The sequence below is a fragment of the Dipodomys merriami genome, unplaced genomic scaffold (assembly GCF_024711535.1).
Source record: "Dipodomys merriami isolate MVZ:Mamm:240054 unplaced genomic scaffold, mDipMer1.0.p SCAF_36, whole genome shotgun sequence".
NCBI lineage: Eukaryota > Metazoa > Chordata > Mammalia > Rodentia > Heteromyidae > Dipodomys > Dipodomys merriami.
In genome coordinates this window covers 6,945,111-6,955,997 of record NW_027205159.1, presented here as the reverse complement: position 1 = coordinate 6,955,997, position 10,887 = coordinate 6,945,111, and positions in this window count along the sequence as shown.

The window sequence follows — 10,887 nt, the reverse complement described above, 5'->3', positions numbered from 1 at the left end:
GCTTTTCTTGCATTCTATTTTTTTAGTTCCCTTGTTAAAGATTATTTGGCTATAGGTCTGTGGGTTCATTTCTGTGTCTTCAGTTTGATTTCATTGGTCCTCAGGTCTGTTCTTGTGCCAGTACCAAGCTGTTTCGGATATTATGGCTTTGTAGTAGAGTTTGAAATTTGGTATTGATATTCCTCCAGCACTGTTCTTTCTAAGGATTGTTTTTGCTATTCAGGGTCTTTTATTTTTTCCATATGAATTTTTGGATTGCTTCTTCTATTTCATTGAAGAGTGAGATTTGCATATTGATAGGTATTGCATTGAATTTGTAGATAGCCTTGGGAAGTATTGCCATTTTCATGATGTTGATCCTCCCAATCCAGGAGCATGGGAGGTTTTTCCCACTTGCTTAGTTCTGCTTTAATTTCCTTTTTCAGGTTTTTGAAGTTTTCATCATACAGGTCCTTCACCTCTTTTGTTAAGTTAACTCCTAAGTATTTTATTTTTTGTGGGGCTATTACAAAAGGGGTTGCTTTCCTAATTTTATCCGTGCTCGTCTCATTATTGGCATGCAGGAAAGCCATTGATTTCTAAGGGTTAATTTTATACCCTGCTACTTTGCCATTGTTTCTAATAAGCTCAAGTAACTTGGGAGTGGAGTCCATGGGGTTCTTTCTTTCTTTATTTTTTTTAATTTTTTTATTGTAAAGATACTATACAGAGGGTTACAGTTACATGAGTGAGATAATGAGTACACTTCCTCTTGAACATTGTTACCCCCTCCATTGTTTTCCCATGGGGTTCTTTAAATACAAGATCATGTCATCTGCAAAGAGGGAGAGTTTTACTTCATCTTTCCCTATTTGGATCCCCTTTATGCTTGGCATCTTGTCTTATTGCCCTAGCTAGGCATTCTAATACTAAGTTGAAGAGGGGTGGAGAGAGTGGACATCCTTGTCTTGTTCCCGATCTCACTGAGAAGCTAGGATTACAGGTGTGAGCCACTAGTGCCCAGCAACTTAATGTAATCTTGACTCTCGGGCTTTGTCCAGGTGCTAGACAGGAAGCAGAGCCGGTCCAGCTGTCCTAGAGCTTCCCCTTCTAGGGGAAGGACCAAAAAATAGATAAATAAGGACATGAAAGCAGTCAAGTAAAAGAATAGCATTTAACCAGCTGCTGCTTCTGAGAGTCTTTGGGGGAAAGAAACCATGCCAGTAAAGCTGGAAAAAATACAGCCCTGGACTTCCAGGAGGATCTAAGTCAGCCTCTGGGGGAGGCCACCAAGTGAACAAACAATTAAAACTGTATTTCTGCAATTTGTTCCATGAGCCACCAATAGGCAAATGACTTCTTATATGTAGGTATAAATTCAGCCTTAGGAATTGTTCCTGGAGAGTGGCCTCTAAATGTCTGAGTAGCTGTAGCTCTTCTCAGGCCTTTCCTATAGGAAAGAAAGAGACTCTGGTAGATTTGCACACCTGTGAATTCCTCAGGTGGCCCTGGGGCCTATCTTGGCTAAGGTGCTTTATCTCGATTCTGCTTCTGCCACTTAGGTCCTGGCCTAGTTCTCTGTAGCCTCTTCCCTGCCCTCATATTTGTGTAGGTCCACAAAGTTTCTTTCTTTTTCTTTTTTAAAATAGACAGAGAAAGTTTATTTGAAAGTAAAAAGAAAGCCATGAAAGTACCAAGAGTTTCAGTTCCAAAAGGGGCCTCAAAGAGGAGTCCAATAGAGTCCTCTCAGAGAGGTTTTTTTTTTTTTTTTTTTTTTTAATAATACAAGGCTTCTCCCATATTTCTTCCCTTTGGGCTGATTGCTTGATGGCTTGTGCATGCTCCACTCTCCAACTTATTTCATAGGTTGAGTGGGCATCCAGGGCAATATGAGAAGAAGTGTTTGGGGACTCACAGCATTATGGGAAGAAGGAACATTTGAGTAGGAGGCATTATGGGAACAAGAAGCGCCATGTTGGGACACATGTTATCTACTACATGTGATGTTCATCACCTCTTATCTATGTAAGAGCTCTCTTTTCCCCCTCATTCCCCACCTCTCAGATAGAAACCTTAACTGCCCATAGGGAACAGGGGCAATGGCTGCTCTAGGCTATTTCTTGCTGAGAGAGAGCAGGGTAGGGTGTGACAGTCTGAGATCCTCCAGGAAGGGTCTTCGCACTGTTTCTTGAAGAGCATCTGAGTCAATGGGAGCCTTTTTATTTTCTCTGCCAAGGTTCATTTGGTATTTATAGCATCATTCATGGGAGATACCAAATTATTTAAACAGGCAGACAGCTTCAGTGTCCTACAGAAAGCCCATGTGTCCTGTTATATACCAAGTTCCCCAGCACTGACATGGCCTCCAAAAGAAGAGATGCTAAGGTCAAGACTCAGGTGGAATAGAAGAGAGGCCAGGTTTCCCACTGTAAAAATCAGGCATTCCATTTACAGGGGTCCTGGCCTAAGCAGATGCTAGAAATAACTAGAGAGACGTGCTTGGAGCTGGCTTTGTAGAAGAAGGGCTTCTGAGCTAAAAATGAAATATCTCCTCTCACCACGGCGTTCATGGAAACTGAGACTACACACACATAGCAGCAACAAGGAGCCTCTGCCACGATTAGTCATTAGTGAGAGGCCAGTTTAGATCCCAGCACTAGTAACAGGTGTGATTTGTGTGACTTCCTCACAGTCATTTCACTTTGTTCAAGTGCCTGAGCGGGATGACCTTTAAATTGCTAGAGATTCAGTGGCACCTCTGTGGTTTGTGCAAAATGAGCATAGAGAAGGCGCTGCTGGAGACAAGCGGAGGATTAGTAACAACTGCAAATGGAATGAACGCTTGCACGCAGCCAGAGCAGTGCGTAAGGGGGCAGAGATGCACCCTGCACACACAGGAATATTTTGTCTTGTGAGTTAGAGCTTATTTGAGAGAAGGGATTGTATCTTTCTCCTTCTTTTATGTTTCTGCTACCGAGATGTAGAATACAGATTTCTATGCAAGTGAAGACATCAGTCTTTATTAGATTAAAATGCACAGTAGAGAGCTTTTAATTTTCCACATCAATGACGGGAGCAATTGCAAAAAACAATGGACTTTTCTTCCAAGTGCAATGAATATTTTGTGCATTTTTAAAAAATTAAATGGTTAGCCAGCACTGGTGGCTCATGCCTGTCATACTCGCTACTCAGGAGGCTGAGATCTGAGGATCATGGTTCAAAGCAGTCTGGGAAGGAAAGTCCTATGAGACTCTTATCCACAATTAACTACTGAAAAGCCAGAAATGGTATTGTGGCTCGAAGTGATAGAATATTAACCTTGAGTACAAAAGCTCAGGGACAGAGCCCAGGCTCTGAGTTCAAGCCTCAGAGACTTACAGGTGTGAGCCACTGGCTTCTATTATTAATATGTTTAATGCCATTGAATTGTACATGAAAAATGATTGATTGAGATGGTAGGTTTTATGTCAATTTTTTTTTTACCATAATCAAAAATTCAGCAAACTTTTCTTTTTGAGGTCATCTAATGACTTTCACAGAGTGGCATCTATAGCATTATTCATACCTGAGGAGATCATTATAACAGCCTCTCATCTAGATCTCACCATCATTCTCTTGGTTCATTCTCATTATGACTGCAAATGCAATAATAACATTTGATGTACATATGTGAACTAGGGGATGGATGTGGTTGGGAGAGATAGGGGGAATGATGAAGGATAAAAGGGGTGAACTTGATTCAGATTTTGAATTGAAATCCCTTTGTCTAACTGCTTAAGGATAATAAAAATCTATAAAAATAAAATAAAACAATTGCCAGTATGAAAGAAGAATCAATTTCCATGTCAAAGCCATTCTGATCCAGTACCTCTCCTGACTAAAATTTTACTTATCCAACCAAAAGGATTGTGCTGTATAGTTTGCCCTCCTGTTGGTCTATAATTTTTAAGCACGAATAAACATGCCAGCTGGTCATACAGAGTAAATGAATGGACAACAGCTCCATGTCATTGTTTTGACAAGATCTCTGCTATCATTATCCATGCCAAATCTGTTTAAGTGTTGGAACATGTAGTCCCAAGAGGCTGCAGACCGTGCATGCAGTCAAAGGATTTCTACAGTTCTGAGAATCAGAAACAAAACATGGATGAGGAATGGTGATAGGCTGACTATGGAACTGCCATTTCTTGGAGAACACCTTGTGTATTAGAAGAAAACATCACAGTCATGGTCAATGGAAGCTTTTGCTTATTCAACTTCACCTCCTGCAACGATGTTTAGAACTTAGTGCCAGGGGAAAGAGTGAAATCAAGAGGAAAGGAATAGACAAATAAAGATGTACAGAGGTGGAAATAGAACTGGGAAAATTAAGGGGATGGGTGGGGCTGGCAGAGATGAGGGAGAATGATGAAATAGATGACATTGATCAGGATCTATTGTTCTCATAACCTAACATGTTGACTTGAAAACCCTTCATACGACTATGTAAAGATAATAATAATAATAATAATAATAATAATAATAATAATAATAATAATAAACTTTTTCCACTGTCATTGTTTGGAAATGCCACCAGGAAGGCACTGGTGACTCATGCCTGTAATCCTACCTACTCAGGAGGTTAAAACTTGAGGATTAGGGTTTGAAAGTCCACAATAAAGTCCACAAGATTCTTATCTCCAATTAGCCACCAATAGACTAGAAGAGGATGTATGGTGCAAGGAAGACATGAAAAGCCCCAAGTTAAAGCTTCAGTGCTAGCATTAAAAAAGTCACCAAGAGGTGATGAGAAAAGCACTTGTTTTTACTAAGTCAATGATCATTTTAAGGTCCTCTGAAGAAAATGTTCCTGCTTATTGCCTGCTATTGAAGATCTTTTTTTTTTTTTTTTTTTTTTTTTTTGGGTCCGGTCGTGGGGCCTGAACTCTGGGCCTGGGCACTGTCCCTCAGCTCTTCAGCTCAAGGCTAGTGCTCTACCACTTGAGCCACAACGCCACTTCCGGCTTTTTTCTTTTTGCTTATGTGGTGCTGAGGAATCGAACCCAGGGCCTCAGGCATGCAAGGCAAGTGCTCTACCACTGAGCCACCTTCCCAGTCCCCTGAAGGTTTTTTTTTTTAACCTAACCTCCATGTTGCTAAGGCCAGTGGTCACCATTCAGCCCTCTTCTTGACTCAGCAGCACTCAACTCACCCAGTCCGTCCTTTCTTTCTTCATGTGGCCTCTGGTCCCTCAGAATCTCTTCTTTTTTTCCATTTTTATTGTCAAGGTGATATATAGAGGGGTTACAGTTACATAAGTAAGGTAATTGGGTACATTTCATGTCAAACTTTTACCCTTTCCCTCATTTTTCTTATACTTTCCCTCCCCTTACCAACCCCCCCCCATGTTGTACAGATCATTTCCAACATATTGTCTTGTCTATGTCACTGTTGCATTGGTTCATCCTTTGTCCTTTGTCTTACCATTCTGTTGTTCCCCTTCCCTGCCCTAATTCAGATAAATGTATATACAATACCAGCGTACCAAAATCAACTACAATGACAACAGGGGATATACCATAAGGGGAAGAACATACAATAGAAACAAGAAATCACATAGTACATTAAAAACAACAACAACAAAGAAAAACCTCTGTTTCCATGTCTTGAAGTTCATTTTGCTTAGCATCATCATATATGGTCATATGTTTATAGCTATCAAACTATTCTGCTCATCTGCTACGATTATCCTGGATATGATTATTGCAAATAAGAGAAACCATGAGAGCTATGTTTCTTTGGGTCTGGCTTACTTCATTTAATATGAATTTTTCCAAGTCTTTCCATTTCCTTACAAATGGGGCGGTGTCATTTTTTCTGATGGAAGGAAGCATAGAATTCCTGTAATAAGAAGGGCCAATAGACACGTGAAGAAATGCTTAACATCTCTGGCCATAAAAGAAATGCAAGTCAAAACAACATTGAGATTTCATCTTACCCCAGTTAGAATGGCTATATCAAGAAATCTAGCCTATAATCCTTACTACTCAGGAGACTGAGATCTGAGGATCAGGGTTCAAAGCCAGCCCAGGCAAGAAAGGCCCTGAGACTCTTATCTCCAATTAACCACCAGAGAACCAGAAGTGGTGCTGTGACTCAAGTGGTAGAGCTCTAGCCTTGAGCTGAAGAGCTGAGGGACAGAGCCCAGGCCCAGAGTTCAAGCTCCACAACTGAAAGAGAGAGAGAGAGAGAGAGAGAGAGAGAGAGAGAGAGAGAGAGAGAGAGAGAGAGAGAGAGAGAGAGAGAGAGAGAGAGAGAGAGAGAGAGAGAGAGAGAGAGAGAGAGAGAGAGAGAGAGAGAGAGAGAGAGAGAGAGAAATCTAATAACAACAGATGCTGGAGGGGATGTGGCCAAAAAAGAACTATACTGCATTGTTGGTGGGAAGGTAAACTTGTTCAACCACTCTGGAAAGAAGTATGGAGGTTCCACAAAAGACTAAACATATCCCCTATGACCCAGCAATCCCACTTCTGGGCATTACTCAAATGACCACCAACAAGGCCATACTAAAGCTACCAGTACAATTATGTTTATTGCAGCATTATTCACTATAGCTAAGATATGGAACCAACCCAGATTCCCCTCAGTAGATTAATGGATCAAGAAAATGTGATATATATATAGTCTCTTCTGTATTAGCTTTTTTCTTCTTCGCAGACTCTGTCTCAGCTCCTGCTCAGGTTCATAGCCTCTAAATATAAAAGTAACAAGGCTCGGGCCTCTGATCTCCCATGCTGTGTGTGACCTCTTTGGGTCACATGATTTTGTAACTGGCAACTCTAGGAACAGCATCTCTGCATACTTAAGATCATCTGTGTGCTGACTGCTTCCAAATGTATGTCTCCTGTTGAGCCATCTCTGAATGCTGAAACTCATGCACCCATGTTACATAGTAATCTTTCCATGGGTGATGAGTCTCAGATCTGACTGGGGCCCCATTTGATTATGTCCAAACTGGTCATTTCCTATCATCTGGTGACACCAGGTATAGCACAGCAAATGATTCACACAGTGGTGGTGGTAGCAGTCACATGCACAAGAATTAAGTATAATACATCATACTTGACAATAACACACAACAATATGAGTGGCTTCTGCACTGACCGTGGCTACTGCTCTGTTGATTGCTCTTTTCTAAGTAGGAGTGCACTATTAGTAGTGTGTAGTGTTATTCTGACAGCAGCCTCACACATCTGATTTTTCTTCATCTCTTAGTTATATCGGGAGGCCATACGGAGTGCTGATCTGTCCTGTGTAGGCCATGTGTGAGTGCCCTCTGTGCTATTTCTATGAAGAAAGCACTCATGGACATGTTTCTCAGTCTACATCCCCATATTCAAGGCACCCATGATGGTGTTAGTAAGTATGGCCTCACACCCCTACAGAGGTGTCTCACTAACAGCTCAGATGCCTCAGCACATCACCCTTCTCTTGGCTAAAGCCAAAAGATTTGCAGTAGTCCCGTGATCCTCTTTCTCTTGCACCTCACAACAATTCCATAAGCAAATGCTGTTCCCTGTATCTTTAACATCTATCTATCTGAGTGCTTCCAAGTTCTGCCTTACTTGGATCATGGCAGTAACCTCCTGTTCTTATCTGGGCCCCTTTTCCTGCTAGTAGGGTGGGTTATTTTTAGGGTTTTTGTTTTGTTTTGTTTGTATTTTTAAAATAAGAGATGTTATATTTTACTAGAAACCTTCTTCCATTTTTCTCAGAACAAATTCAATGTCCTTTTTTTTGTAAAAAGAATGACTTTCTATATCAAGAAAATGTTACATTACTGATTTTTCATAGGCACAAATCATGCAAAACATGAACCTGGCATCAGAGACAGATGAAGATGATCTGTGTTCTGGTTATAATGACTACAACCTGACCTGTGATACTGAGGTTTATAAAAACCTGTGTTTTCATGTTGATCTCTTGCTCATTACATCAGCTAATTCATAAAGACTGGATCTGAAGACCAGAGGAGAATATTCAGGAGAGGAATGCAAAGTCACAAAGCCTATTGCATTTCATCAGATAAAATAATATTTGTTGAAATGAACTCCAGGAAATGGAAACAAGAGGCTTTTTCTTTATTGTTGCTGTTTTTGTCTTTATTTCATTCTGTCTTGTTTGTTCATTTATCTGCTCTTGGGAGGGTAAGGGGGTACACAGAAAAAGAGGGACAAAGGGTGAACAAATACAACAGTGGTACTCACTAGACACTCTGTTGAAAATGAACTATATAACCTGTGGGTGAGGATAGGAGGTAAAAAGTGGGAGAGAGCAAGGGAAAGGATAACATTATCCAAAAAGAAGTGTACTCTTCACCTGACTTATGTAACTGTAACCTCTTTTTACATCACCTTTAAAATAACAATGAAAAAAAGGCCGAGATAAATGTCGTAACAAAATCTTTAGTGCACAGCATGATCCAGCACAAGAAACCATTAACCACCTACTTGTACACACTGCTCACACTCTGCCTCCTTAGTAGTTCATAAACTCTCCTTTAAACTCTTGCCACAGGGCCTTTGCACCGGTTATTCCCTCTTCCAGCAACATTCCTCCCCAGACACCTATTTGTCAATGGCATACAACTACACTGGTTCTTTACTGAGAAAACATAATCAGAAAGGCCTTTTTTGATCAGTTTCTCCTCCATCATTCTCTAACTTCTTCCCTACTTTTTCTTCTTAAGCTTTATGTTTTCTCCTCCAATCACATCACAACCTAACCTTTTAAATAGCCTATTATTATTTTGCTGGCTTTTGCCATAAGAGAGTGGCCCAGGGATGGGCCTGATACCTTGACTACAGATACCAAGCCGGGCTTAGACCTGGGCAAGTAAATGTGCAGCACGGATGTTTTGTATTCTTCCACTGTAAGAGATCAGCAGACATTGCTAATAGATCAACAAAGTCTCCATGGCCTTCATGATACGTCAAGCGTGATGGAAAGAATCAACGTATGAGGTACATGTCTTTTCCACTCTTAGTTTTCAAACAGTTTAGGCTAGGCCAAAAGCTAGTAGCTCCTACCTGTAATCCTAGCTACTTGGGAAGCTGAGAACAGGAGGATTTTTTTCAAGGCTAGCTCAGGCAAAGAAGGTCTTGAGACTCTTTTCAACCCATAGCTTGGCACAGTGGTGTACACCTGTTATATCAGGATAGGTGACAGGCTGAGATTGCGAGAGTCATGTGCAAGGCCAGACTTGGCAGGAAAATCTGTGGGATTCAACACCCACAAGGGGACGCTAGATGCACCAGTAAGTGCCTGTGATCCTGGCCATGAAAAATAGCCTAAAAGTACGTGGATCGCAGCTCAGGTAGCCAGGCCAGTCAGAAAGAGAGACTATATCCTAAAAATAACCAGTGAAAAGTGGGGCTGGAAGCGTAGCTCAAGTGGTAGACTGCCAGCTTCAGAGGCATGAAGCTTTGATTTCAAACCCCAGGAGTACCAAAACAATGAAACCGTTCAGGGCATTCTCTCTGGCCCCAGGCAAAATCCCAGAGCTCTAGTTGGTATTTTCTGACTCCTTTAGCTGCTAGAGAGATGGCTTCCTGCAGGGATTCCTCCACTGTTTTGAGCATCCTCAGCTTCTGCTGTTCTCTGAAAATCACAGTGCAGAAAATGTCTCCCTTCTTTATCTCCTGGCTCAATGCTTGCTGTCAGGTTTTCTACAGAAAAATACCCTCCTGAGGTACAGCACAGTACAATCCCATGATCATCTTCTCTCCTGTCTCTCAAGGATGTCTGTAGCTCAGCATGCCTGAAATACAATTCATGCTCTTCCACTCTAAATAGAGGTCTTCTCTTCCTGTGTCCCCATTGAGTGGCCCTACTGTGTCGATATGGCACAAACCAGAGAACCTTGGAATCAGTCCAATACCATACATATTCTGCCCAACTCATCACCAGCCTGTGGACTTATACCCTCTACCTCACCTCTCTTGGCCTCTATTTCTCTCCATGCCACCACAGGGCCAAGTTGTATGTTAAAGATCAGTCTCGGAAGTCCTGCAGGAAAGAATCCTTCTTGCCTATTTAGCTTAGATAATATTTGAGCATGAATTTTTGATCCCTCCATGAAAGTCCCACGACTTCATGAGTTTTGGGGAGACATGACTTATCTTGGGGTCGAAGCTCCACTCAGAGCTGATCAGGAGCAGCTCCTGGGGCTTTTGTTTTTTGTCCTTGGTGCTACCTCACAGTTTCAGAAGTGGAACTTACCAGTGACAGAGCTTTGAGCTTTGCGCTACCTACTTCTGCATCTTTTGAATTTCTTTTAGAATGCATTTAGGAAGACTCACTGCAATCTCCAGGCCAAAAGTGTCATGTTTGAACCACACTCAGGGAGTTTCAACTGACCTATTCATTTAGCTTTCATTTATTAATTCATTCAAGCGGTACTTATTGTACTAGACTCAATGTCAGAGGCTGGGACATAGTGGGGTGCAGCTGTTACCCCAAGTTATATAAGCTAAGATTGAGAGGACTGTAGTATATCCCTGAATAGCTGAGATTGTAGGCATAGGAAAAATATCCAAGGTTTTGTGTTCACTGCAATCTCTGATCTCAGGGAGAATAACAAGGTAAAATAAATAACAAATAATTTGTGGAAATGACAGCCAGGGTTATAAATGTGGTAAAGGAAAACAAGGCAGAAGCTGAGGACCAACGGGGAATTTGAGTCTGCATTTAGAAGGTTGTGGTGGTTGCAAAGGCTGCAGCAGGGGCATGACAATACCTCCTGAAGGGACAGGATGTCTGAGGAGGCTTAGTGAAGGGAAAGCAGGTGTCTGATGTGGAAATGGGCTAAGGTCTTCGAGTTCACCATTTAAGATTTAGTTGGTTATCAGCTGTAACACATGTACTTCT